This window comes from Gorilla gorilla, chromosome 6, assembly GCF_029281585.2.
Source record: "Gorilla gorilla gorilla isolate KB3781 chromosome 6, NHGRI_mGorGor1-v2.1_pri, whole genome shotgun sequence".
Classification (NCBI taxonomy): domain Eukaryota; kingdom Metazoa; phylum Chordata; class Mammalia; order Primates; family Hominidae; genus Gorilla; species Gorilla gorilla.
The window spans coordinates 32,000,585-32,012,899 of record NC_073230.2 but is presented as its reverse complement, the minus strand read 5'-3'; the positions used below and the strand labels follow the sequence as shown (position 1 = coordinate 32,012,899).

The following is a 12,315-nucleotide window of genomic DNA, read 5'->3' as shown; positions in this document are numbered from 1 at the left end:
CCGAAGGGGCCCCGCGCGTCTGCGGCCCTAGCCCCAGTCGGGGCCGCGCCAGGGAGCGCGTGGGGAGCGGCGGCAAGCAGCATGGGCCAGACACGTTGCCGAGCTCCGGCCCGCCCGGCCGCCCGCAGCCAGAGAGGCAGGAGCCCGGCCGAGCGCCCCTTCCGCGCGGGCCGGGCTGGGGGCGGCCAGCAGCCTCCCCGCCCGCGCCGCCGCCGCCGCCGCCGCCGCCGCCGCCGCCTGCCTGCCCCTCTTCCCCGCGCCCGCCGAAGCCCAGGTGCCGAGGGGGGCGGGGCGGGCCAGGGTCCCCGCGTGGCGCGCCGCGGCGAGCAACAGGGCGCCCCCGGCCGGCCCGGCGCGCGGCGCGACCGTTACCCGAGCGGCGTGGGGGCCCCGATAACTCACCGGCTCGCACCTCAGCCGCCTCCACGCCGCCGCTGCCGCCGCTCCCGGTCGCTCCCCGCCGCCGCTGCTCTCCCTCAGCCACAGGCGCCGCCGAGCAGCCCCATCTGCAAACTCGTGGCTCGTAGTTGGGAACTGGAAATGCGTCTCTCACTGCCCTCCGCCTCCCTCTCTCTTCCCCCTCCCTCGCTCCCCACTCTGCCCCAGCTCCGGTCGCCCCCGCCGCTGCCTCCGCGCGCGCAGCCAGCCGCGCCTCAGCCGCCCTCCTCCTCCTCCTCCTCCAGCCGCCGCCGCCGCCGCCGCCGCCGCCGCCGCTTGGGCGCGCTCCCAGCCGGCCTCGCGCGTGCGCCGGACGCCGGGGAGCGCGCGCTCGGGCGCGAGGAGGTGCCACCGCCTCCGGCAAGCCGGGCCCCGCCCCTCCCGCCGCGGCCGGGCGCCCAGGTGGAGCCCCCTCCCAGCTTCTGAGCGCCCAGACTGACTGCGCTCTGCGCCCGGCCGCTTCGCTTCAGGGGTCCCGGACCTGCGCCCGCGAGAGAGGGCTGGTCGGACCCAGTCCCCGCCGGGTCTCCTGGGCCGAAGTCGCAGCTGTCTGTCAGCATTTACGGGTGGGCAAGATACTCCTCGGGGCATGAAAGAGGCTCCGCCCTGACCTTTCTGAGAGTTTTACATTCAAGAACCCAGTCGTGGGGCACAAAAGAGAAATGGAAGGAGAAGAAAAGCCTCTGGAAAAATCTCCCCCTCCCCCTTCACAGACTCCACTGGATCTGATGTGTATTTGGCAGGTTCTACGGCGCTGACTGTGTCCTTCATTAATTTTTTCCCAAAGGCCCGACCGGGCAGTGTGATTCACACCCGAGGAAATGCATGGACACTGGCTCTTTTCATAGCACCGAGGCTCCCGTGGAACTCCCTGGGTCGGCTTTGCCAGACACTCCCTGGACACAGTTGTTCAGCTCCTCCCCAGCACCTGGGCTTCCCAGACCTCAAAAGGGTGGGGTTGGGGAGGGCATGCCATCATTTCAGCCTGGACTCTGCGTAGAGCTTGGTGAACTGTGATGAGTGTCCGGATGTGTAGATGACACATTTTGACAGAAGTGCAGATTTAATTTTTCAGTTGAACTGAGCAATGCACTGCAGCAGAGACTTCTGGCTAGAAAAACATAGCAAGGCAGCCAGAGAACTTCCGATCCCCTTAAAAGAGCTCTGTGAACCCTCAGACCTGTGACAGGCGGCTTTTGGAAAAACTATTGTGTTCTTCCTAAAATTGAAGAATGTAATTTACATTTTACAAAATGCTTACTGCAGTCTTTTCAAACCATGAATGTAGAAAGTGCAAGTCAAACTTTACGTGTGAGGAGTGTTACCAGGTGGCCTCCTCTGTGCAGCCTTTCCTGGCTTCTCTTGGGCACCTTGCACAAACCAGACCATTAATAAATGTTTGCAGAATAAATGCGTGCATCATGACCCTTTGGATTCAGAGATGAAGTTATAAGTTGTATTGTCTCCTCTCTTTGTGAATGTGGCAGGCATGGAAGGGAGAGAGAAAATACTATTGATGAGATGTATTAAGAAGGTCCAGGGTCCAAAACAGTGATTTTTGTGTTTATCCTCAACCAAGCATCAAAGATTAATTTACTTTTCCATTAGGATCATTAATTTTGCAAACCAACATGCAGCGGGGCCTTGTACAGTGTTAATTTAGAACCTTCTTTCCTGGAACCACAAACCCAGGCAAAGGTAATTGGAAGCATTTAAGGAGACTCAAACGTGCCCAGGGCACAGAGTAGCTTTGGGCCCCCTGTAGTCAGGCTGGCTGGATGAAATGAAGTGGAGTGGGCTCGGAGCCCAAGGCAGAGACAAAGCGGAAGGATGGGGTTTGTCTTCTCGGGTTGTCAGCAAGACCTTTCAGGTCCTTCTTGCTGCCCCAGGCCCACTTGCTTCCCACAGGACACCCATGGGTCCTCCCTGCTGTACCCTACCCAGGCTTGTGAACTCTTTTCCCTTCTGACTCTTAATCTTAACACATCCCCTTGGACCCAGCCACTTAGTTACTTGCCCTGAGCTTCTCTGGGGTTGGGGTGGGAGGTAGGGTATGAATGTCATTTCCAGATATGTTAGTGATCCTTAATAGTGCACTTTTATTTCCTCAAGGGTCTTCTGGAAACAATGTCCTAACCTACTCTACCCCTGCTCCCTGCAAGTAGAATGATGTTAACTGAGGAAGTTTTAGGGAGGGAGGGTTAGGGGAGGCTCTGCCCCTCAAATTACATGCAGACCTACCTGACTTAAAGCTGGCACCACTCCTGGCCAACTGCTTTATCTCTGCATCTACCAGAGACCCAGCATTTGGGAGCAGGAATACAGGAACAATTATCTTTCATTTACAGTTCCAAGTCTGTGCTCTAAGTAATGACAGCAGCTATCAGATGGAGGCTTATCACTGCCGTAAGACTCAGCTTCATTCTTAGAGTCAGAAAAATGATTTTGCTCCAATAACTATTTTGATTGCTCCCCTTCAGAAAGCTCTTGCCGGTGAAGTTCCTCTCTCAGTGTCTATATTGTATCAAATACTCATATACAGTTATAAAAGGAAACACTATTTCCTTTTATAAATAATAGTCCCATTTTATAACATTCTGCCCTTCCTCTAAACTTTAAAGGTGGGACATGCCAGGATAAATTTAAAGTGTTCTCAGTTAAACATTGGAACTCCCATCATTGGTTCCCAACTCAGCTTTCTGAGAGGTCATCATACTGAGACACCACCATCCATTTCCCATACCCGTTACAAATTCTTCATTCCAAGAAAGGGGAATGATATGATTGAGAATGATGGTGGATCTTTCTCTTCAGTGTCCTTAATAGTCTGACTTTTCATTTCCTTCAAGTTTACTCTAAAGGGATCATAATTTTACCACAGCCCAGTATCTCCCAACGGTAATTCAATTTAAAATTTGAATTTTGATTCTTAATTCAGGAGCACCCATCACTCAATTTTGTTTCCTCCTTCAAATGTAAACAACATACACTTTTAATGTGATTACATTTTCTTTTCTCTTCTGACCTGCTTTGCTCCTACAGAAATTGAGAATTTTGCTAATAGCCCCGAATTTTAGCAAAAGCAAATCCTGTGTTCTTGTTTTTCAACTAATCCATCATAGTAAAAGCAGTGACACTCCTGGAGGATAGCTTTATTTAAAAATGCAACTGGCATGCATCACAAAGTCCAACCAAGTTTTCCTTCAGAATACTTTATTTAGCTTCACTCCTTTTATCTCTGCTCACAAAGCTAGGTCAGATTCCAATTTCCAGCCTCCTTGCTAACCTTTCTAATTCTAGCCTCTCTCTCGCTTCCTTGCAATTTATCCTATACTCAGAGCAGTGCTTGTTAATTTTTGGCTCTTTATTGAAATCACCCAGAGAACTTTAAGAAACAAAACAAAGCACTGATGCTTTGGTGCCATCCCAGACTTAATTGCTCTGGAGCACAGCCTGGGTGCCAGGATTTTTTCAGAGCTCTCCAGATAACTCTAATACGCAGCCAGAGTTAAGAACTATGGAAATGAATCATCTTCCAAACAACATTTATACCAAATCTTCACAACAGTGGGGTAGCTCCAAATTACCTCGAGTAATCAAATTAAAATTCCTAATCCTGTGCTTTAAGACTCTTTGCCAATTGACTAGAATAGTCCTCTTTCAAAACAGCTTAAATTTATCTCCTTCCTAAAGCTTCTCCAGATTAGTCTCACCTGGCTGCCTGAAGATCACCATTCCCAGCTCTGAGCATCCCGACTGGCACTGGTTTACAAACCGTTGGACCTCAGTTGATTGTGTACATTATTGTTTTAATCTTGCTTTCATAGATATTTGTCAGAGGCTTTTCTTATAATCTAAATCTTTCCAAAAGTCCCACTGGGTCAACTGTCTCAAACAGAAATGTCTTAGCAGAACTTTCTCCTCTAAACTAGCTGTCTGAAAAAACATTTCCTGATACAATGGCAGTTCTTTTTTTTTTTTTTTTCAATCATCACAATTAAAGCCAAACATTATAAGAACTTGAGTTTTGGGGTTGTTTGGTTTTTCCTTAAAAAAGAAAACTATATATCTCAGCATATCTCCTTGACTTTTCTTACCATTATTTGTTTATTTTAGGCATTGGAATTGGGCTTCCACACCCACTTCTCTACTGAAACTACTATTTCCATCACAATTAACATTTTCATTCATGTGTTCATCCATTCAGTCACTCATTTACTAGTGAAGCATAATGAAAATAAAAAAATTAACAATATCAAGTAGTCCCTACCTAATGGCGAAGAATAATAAGCAAAATATTACATAATAAGTGCTATGCCAGGTGTCTTAATAGTATATGACAGAATTAGTGGGGAAGGTCTTTGCTTAGTGTTCATGCCATTGAAATTCTCTGCAGTGTTTGAGGAGGTTAATCTCTCGTACTCTCACTCTCTAAACCTCTCTTTTCCTTTAACTTCTCTGATACCATACCACCTGGGAGCTCTTTCGACCTCTCTGACTGTTCCATCTCTGACCCTTACCTTGTTGCATTATCTCCTCCTACTTCCTAAAGAAAAATGTTCCGCTAAGAATGAAATACATTTTTGAGGAGAAACTTAAAAAGAGCAGATAGTACTGTTTATCTTGAGAATCCCAGGGATCCTTAGGACTCTAGCACCAATGCTTCCACATCTGTATCTATTCTCCCTTGAGGCATATTTTCAACTCGCTGTTGAAAATTTCCATCTAGATAAGCTATTCACGGGGTTGCTCCTGCTGGTTTTTCTGGCACCTTCCTTTCCTTTACCTCCTTTTACCGTCTCCTGAACAAACACATACTCAAATCCCTTGCAGCCCACTTTCTCAAAATTATAGGAATGGATTCTCTTGTTTATTTCCTTTAGTCCTACAGAGTCTCCTAACTCATCTCCCTGCCTCAGGGCCTCCTTGCCCTGACTGCCAGGTGCCAGTCATTTTATCCCTGTCTCCTTACTGCCTATGGGACCCCATTTACAAGGTCATTCACAATGACAGTCAAAGCTTCCCTGTTTGGATATTCTAGTTAGTCATATCTTGTATCTTTATGTTTCTACCCCTGTTTTTGCCTTCTGCCATCTCTGCTGGCCAAAATCCAAGCATGTGTGCTCATCTCACACCCTCCTTTTCCATGAAACCCTTTCTGCCTCACCTCAAACAGAGGTACAGCAGTCCCCCAGTCCCCCCTTATTCATGGTTTCACTTTCCAAGGTTTCAGTTTTCCTCAGTACAGTATGATAAGATATTTTGGGAAAGAGAGACACTATGTTCACATAACTTTTACGAAGGTATATTGTTATAATTGTTCTATTTTATTATTAGTTATTATTAATCTCTTAATGTGCCTAATGTATAAATTAAAAACTTTATCATAAGTATGTATGTCTACAAACCATAGTACTTATATATATATATATATATAAAATATGTACAGTGCAGTACTATCCATGGTTTCAGGTATTCACTGGGGGGCTTGGAATGGATGCCCTCTTGGATAAGAAGGGACTACTGTAATTGCTCTCCTTTGAACTCCTGTAGCACTTTAATTGCATCTTATGGCTCCTTTCCTATTCTGCTTCATAAAAGCATCATTTATGTTTTCAAATATTTATCTTTGCATTCTTTTTACCGCCACTCAGCCCCATCCCCTTCTTTCTTGCAGGTAAAATCCAGGGTGATGTGTATAGGAATGCCTGTAGCACTTGGCATAGTACTGCACATAGTAGCTGCTCATTTATTGAAACAGATAAACCTGTTAGTTGGTAGACTTCTAAAATTAAATAAAATTAAGTGAAAAATGTTGCTAATTACAATTGAACACTTGTTCCAGAATATGCAAGTTACAGATGAAAAGCTCTTAGAAAGACAATCAGATTTCAAGCAGTGACCTTAATTGAGCTTGACTTTATCTCACCAGGAGACAGCATCTATATGTAATTAACCCTTTTAGATCCTCATTTAAAATTGGCTTCTAAAGTCTACCTCTCCCATTATATATATGAACTGGAAAAAAAAATCCTTCTACTCAAGTATCAAAAAGAAGATCAAAAAGACATAGGAAAACAGGAAAAACCTTTCTTAAAAATTTGTAAAAATATATAGTGTCAGTATAGTGTGTACCTTTCCCCATTGAAAACACAGACAGGCACAAAGTCCTGGAGGGCAGTGGAGGTCTTCTGGAAGAGTCTTCTGGCATGACAGGCAAAAACGGTGTCAATGGTGATTAAACATAAAAACAAAGGGTCAAACTGTGAGGCCGATGCTCCTCCAAAGGACTGAGGAGAAGTCATAAGGGTAAGAGCAAGTCATTAAGATGCATAGTAGGCTCTTAAGACATTTTTGGTAAATAAATGAATGAAAAATGGATAGGATAAGGGACCTGGAAACAATGATGGAAGTCGGGGTGTATGTGTATGAGTTGGGGTAGCCATGGCAAGCTGTTTTGGCTGTTAACAATCTGGGGAGTTAATGGCCCATTTTAAAGCAATGCCATCTTCATGCTAGGAAGTACAGGGCATTTAGTTTTTCCTTAAAATATCAGCTGTTTATAAATATGAAAGCCCAGGTCTTTTAAAAAAATCCTGCTTTGGTAATAATAGCGAATGACAACTATGTATTGAGCTCATGCGTGTGTGGCAGACACTGGTGTATACCCTTCATATGGAGCATCCCATGGGGATCATTACTATTACTCCCATTTTTCAAATGAGAAAACAAGTGAAGAGGAGTTAACGGCTCAGGCTTCAGAACCAGGAAGTGTTTAAAGAAGCTCTGCTGCAAAACTCCTGCTCATTCCCACACTTCATACACAGAGTGCTTTGTAACTTTCAGGTCAATTCAACTGGAATGAATTATAGTACGAGTTACCACAATTAGAGGTTCTCTGTAGCATGTTATTTAACTCAGATTCACCACCACGATCTACAGGCTTACTGTATGTGTGTATTTTAACAATGTAGAATTTGTGGAAAGGCTATCTATTTTGCATTAGATTCTGGTGGGACTACTAATCACCATATCCTCCCCATATTCTTAAATTACAAGAGTGGCCATGTGACCCAGGCCTGGCCAATAAGAGTGCCCCATCCCTTCAGCCATAGGGATTAGTGCAAGAAGTAGACATGTTACCTAAATAAAGAAAATTTTGGATTTTTCTGTACTGCAGTAGGAAGAAAGATAATTTGTTTTTTTTCTCTTTTCAAATCAACACTTTGAGAATCTCAAAAAAGGGAAGATTTAGTCATGCCTGAGGCCAGCCTTAATTCTAGACTTTTCTGGTTACATAAATTCATGAGACCTTTTTAAATTTAAGATAATTTGAGTTGAGTTTCCATCACTTGTCACCAATAGAGTTCTGACTTATAGATGATTTATTTGGGGCAGAAGCTATACCTTTATGAAATGCTAAGTCACAGTCTAATCAATACAAGTTGACGATCCATTATCTGAAATGCTTGGGACCAGAAGTGTTTCAGATTTCAGGTTTTTTGGGATTTGGGAATATTTGCAAATATGTAATGAGATATCTTGGGGATGGGACCCAAGTCTAAACATGAAATTTATTTATGTTTCACATATACCTTATACACGTAGTCTGAGGTAATTTTATATGATATTTAAAATAATTTTATGCATAAAATAACATTTGTGTTAAGTACTTATATGTGGAATTTTTCACTTGTAGCATCATGTTGGCATTGAGGAAGTTTCAGATTTTCAGGTTAGGGATGCTCAACCTGTATATTATTAAATGATGTAGTTAGGTAAATAATTATGAAGACACTGACATATTGTAGGTACTTAATATTTATTTGATTAATTCTATTTTTAAATTAAGAGTAATAATTATAATTTCTGTCATTCAAAGTCAGTATTATAATTCCCACAAGTTGAATACCTAAGATATATTAAGTATATCATTGCAACCCTATACCAATTGACCAATGAGACAGATCCATTTGTATGTATCAGAATTAAATCATAATAGTATTTATACAGTGCAAGTAATATGGTACAAAAGAAGAGTTTAGAATCAGATACTCTAGGTTCTACTAGATTTACCACATATGAGCTGAGTAACCTTAGGAATGTTTTTCAGTATATAAGAATCTTTCTTTTCTCAAATGCAAAATGAGTATAATAGGCCTACCTTGCAGGGTGTTTTAAGAATTATTAATTAAACCTATCAAATGCCTGATATAGTTGCTTTTTCAGAGAAGAGTGTAATTACTATTATTATTTTCACAAAAGTGTAGTTGTAGGACAGCAAATAGTCATTTGCTAATTTACTTCGGTGCATAATTATAAGCTAAGAATGCTCTTAATTAAATTATCTTTCCTCCCAAAAAGGACAAAGTTTCCATTTTATCTACTATTGCTAAGCCTTGATCTGGAAGTTCTAGCCAGTACAATAAGATAAGAAAGAAAAGAGATAAGTAAGAGATATGGTATTAATATTGGAAGGGAGAGATAAAGTTATCATTATTTACTGATGATGAAATTGTCTCTCTAGATGACCCAAGATAATCAACTAAAATAAATAATAAATAATAAAAAGAAAGATTTGGTAGATCTAATCAAAATTTATAAAAGGCAATTGGTTTTTTTGTATATATGATAGCTAGATAGAAAACTAGACTGAAAAAGAAAATATCACATTCACAATTGAAACAAAAATGTACCATACCAGAAATTGGAATGTAAGGCCAAAGCAATTTAAATGTAGAGTACTAGAGAAAGAATAAATTAATGAAATAAAGTAGTCATGAAATAGACCCATGTGTATATGGAAATTTAGGAATGCAAAAGTGATTATTTTTAATTGGTAGAAAAAGTTTGGATCACTAAATAAATAGTGTGAAGATAATTAGCAAAACATGTTAAAATTACCATTCAGAAAATAAATTCCAGTTGAACTAAAGATTTAAATCTAAAAGAGAAATACACCATTATATCAAGATAGAAACTATAATTGAAGGACTAAAAACTGGGACTAGATGAATTTTTTTGGAAAAAAAATACCATAATTAAAATTGAAAATTAAATAATAAGTTTAGAAATAAAGTTGAGTCATGGCAAAGTGTTCAGAGTCTTCATATACAAAGAATACCTAAAAGTTAGTATAAACATAAGTAACTAAATCCAGTTTAAATGAATAAATGACAAATGTAAGCTTGGTTGAATCAGTGTTCTTTAGGATTCATCTTTTTACACTCGATGATTTATGAAGGTTAATGAAAGTGTCAATAGGATAGGATCCAGCCGCTCAAATTATTCTTCTTTAAATTTAAAACTTAAAGTATTAGGGAACTTCTTTTTTTGAGCAGAGAGGATTATTTGAGTAAATTTGATTCCTAAAGTGTAGGGATTTAACTTGTTTTAATTAAAGTCTTTTTCATGGTACTTACCAGGGTGCCTTACACAGATGGGTGTTTAATGATGATGATGTACACTATAATAATGCTCACACAATATGTGAAATATTTTGTAATCATGTGGACTTCTTTATGATAGCAAACATGACTGATTAGATCAATATCATTTGCATATCATTATGGGTTTGATGTTTTTCATTTTCTTCTTACATCTTAAGCATATCTTAGTATGCTTAAAGAATATTAGTAAAATTATGGCAATGTTTTTCATATTATATTCTTAATGGGATTCTACAGAGAGAAAAAGTGGTAAGGTTTTGTGAGATGTTACTGTATAATTGATTTGACTATGTATTGCTTTAGAAATACCATCCCATGACTTTTTCATCCCAACTAGGGTGTGGGCTACTTATGAGCATAAGACCTGACTTCAATTCCTTTCTTTGAAAGGAAAGGAATCCTACCACTAGGTAGGTGCTTTCTAAATTAACAATTCAACTAATATTGATTTCAAGCACCTAATACCTATGGCAGATAACGGGCTGGGAACTAGGTTACAAAGATGACAGAGACAGACATGATTCTTGTCCTTACAGAGCTCAGAGTCTAGATGGGGAGACAATGAAACAAGTATATTAGATTCAGTACTGGTGCTCTAATAGGGAAAGTTCAGGCTGCTGCGGGAGCAAATAATAGGAATGCCCAACTCACTTACTATCCCAGCACAGGGGAATTATTTTCAATCCCCAACAAACTAAAATTATTTATTGAATAACAACTATGTTCCACGTACTGTGCTAGACTCCTTTCACTTCTTGTTCAAAATATACATATTTTGAGAAATATGTAATTATTTCCAGTTTATAAGTGAGGAAGCTATAAGTCAGATTGTTTGATGGGCCTACTAAAGATTATATAGTGGTTAAGACCTGGCCTGAGAGTCAGGCAGCCTGGTGAATTTTGGCGCTGCCATCAATTAACTGAGTGAACAAGTTTCCTGATATTCCTGAGCATCTAGTTTTTCCATCTGTAAGGATGGAGATAATAGTGAGCATTAAGTTAAAACACATAAAAACTGCTTAGTACAGTACAAGGCAGCTGGCAAAGGCAAAATAAATGGTAGCAAAATATTAAAAGTATATAAGGGCCATAGCTATTTGTTAATTTCATGAAAACACTTATTTATTTAGTACCTAATATGTATCAGTAGAATGATTGTTGTTGTCAATCATACACCATAAGAACAGTCCTATGGTTCACGAGCTTTTCGAGGGTATGAAAATATTTGAGACTTGAAAAACCTCTTTATCGGTTCCAAAACAAATGAAAAAAAAAATGGCAACTTTAAGAGTAGAAGTATTTTGTCAAATATCTACAGAAATGTTATTGTTAAGTTACTATTTCATTATATTTAACAATAATTTTGGGTCTGCTTAAAAACTGCCTTGAAATCGTAGCTAGCCCTTAGAATTAAACCAGTTGCTTATAGCTAAATAATTTTCAAAGCACAATTATAAAATTTTTTCAAAATATAGCAAGAGTTATATTACTTATGAAATGGGAGTTCATTTTAATTTTGTATAAACTGTGATGCAGTCTAGATGGGTTCGAGTTAAAATGTTCCTCTTTATTAGGTGTTGGCTATTTAAAGTTATTTAACATATGCTCTTAATCCTCAAGGAATGCAGTCCAATACATAAACGGACACACGAATAATTATTACACTACAGTGTTTTAAAGGATGTACTTATGTTTTATACAAAGTATAATAGAAACAAAAAAGGAGGTAAGATGAATTATGTAAATAATTCAAAGAAAATTTCTTAGAGGTGGAGATGCTTAAGGTGGGACTTTTTTTTTTTTTTTAAACAAACAGGGCCTCACTCTATCACCCAGGCTAGGGTGCAGTGGCATGATCATAGCTCACTGTAACCTCAAACTTCTGGGCTTAAGTGATCTCCCCGCAATACCCACCTGCCCCCTACCAGGTTCATTCACCACCACACACCAAACCCAGCTAGTTTTTAAATTTTTCGTAGAGACAGAGACTCACCATGTTGCTCAGGCTGGTCTAGAACTCCTGGCCTCAAGCAATCCTTCTGCCTTGGCCTCCCAAAGTGCTGGGATTACAGGTGTGAGCCACTGTGTCCAGCCAAGGTGGTACTTAAGGAATGAGTAGCAAGGAGTTGTTAGATAAGGTTGGGAAAAGGGAAGGATATTTGAGACAGTGGTGAGAACTGGGAAATCAGGAAGGTATGAAACAACTTGATGTGTGCAGTTCCGGAAGCGTCTAGTAGGGAGGCATAGAAGATGAAATGCAGATGAAAGACAGTGAGTGGAGGGAGCACCTTGTGGAGTGGCTTTGTCCTATGAGCAATGGTAAGATCGAATTACTTTTTAAAAAAATTAGATATCTGATTTAGAAAGGCTGCTCTGGTCATAGTGTGGATTTTTGTTTGGAGATGAGAGGACCTGTTAGGAAACATTG

At 40.7% G+C, this 12,315-nt stretch overlaps 1 protein-coding gene across 4 annotated transcripts in view; it reads right to left on the bottom strand.

Moving 5' to 3' along the window:
• Positions 1–566, bottom strand: part of PALS2 (protein associated with LIN7 2, MAGUK p55 family member) — a 120,413-nt gene extending 119,847 nt beyond the window's left edge. For 2 of the 4 annotated variants that reach the window (XR_010134617.1, XM_063708421.1), the window contains exon 1: positions 403–524. The gene's annotated coding sequence lies outside the window, so the exon portion shown is untranslated. Of the gene's footprint in view, positions 1–402 lie in introns of all 4 variants that reach the window. The other 2 variants (XM_031012878.3, XM_031012877.3) reach the window with 2 other exon arrangements.
• Between the last annotated feature and the right edge of the window lie 11,749 nt (positions 567–12,315).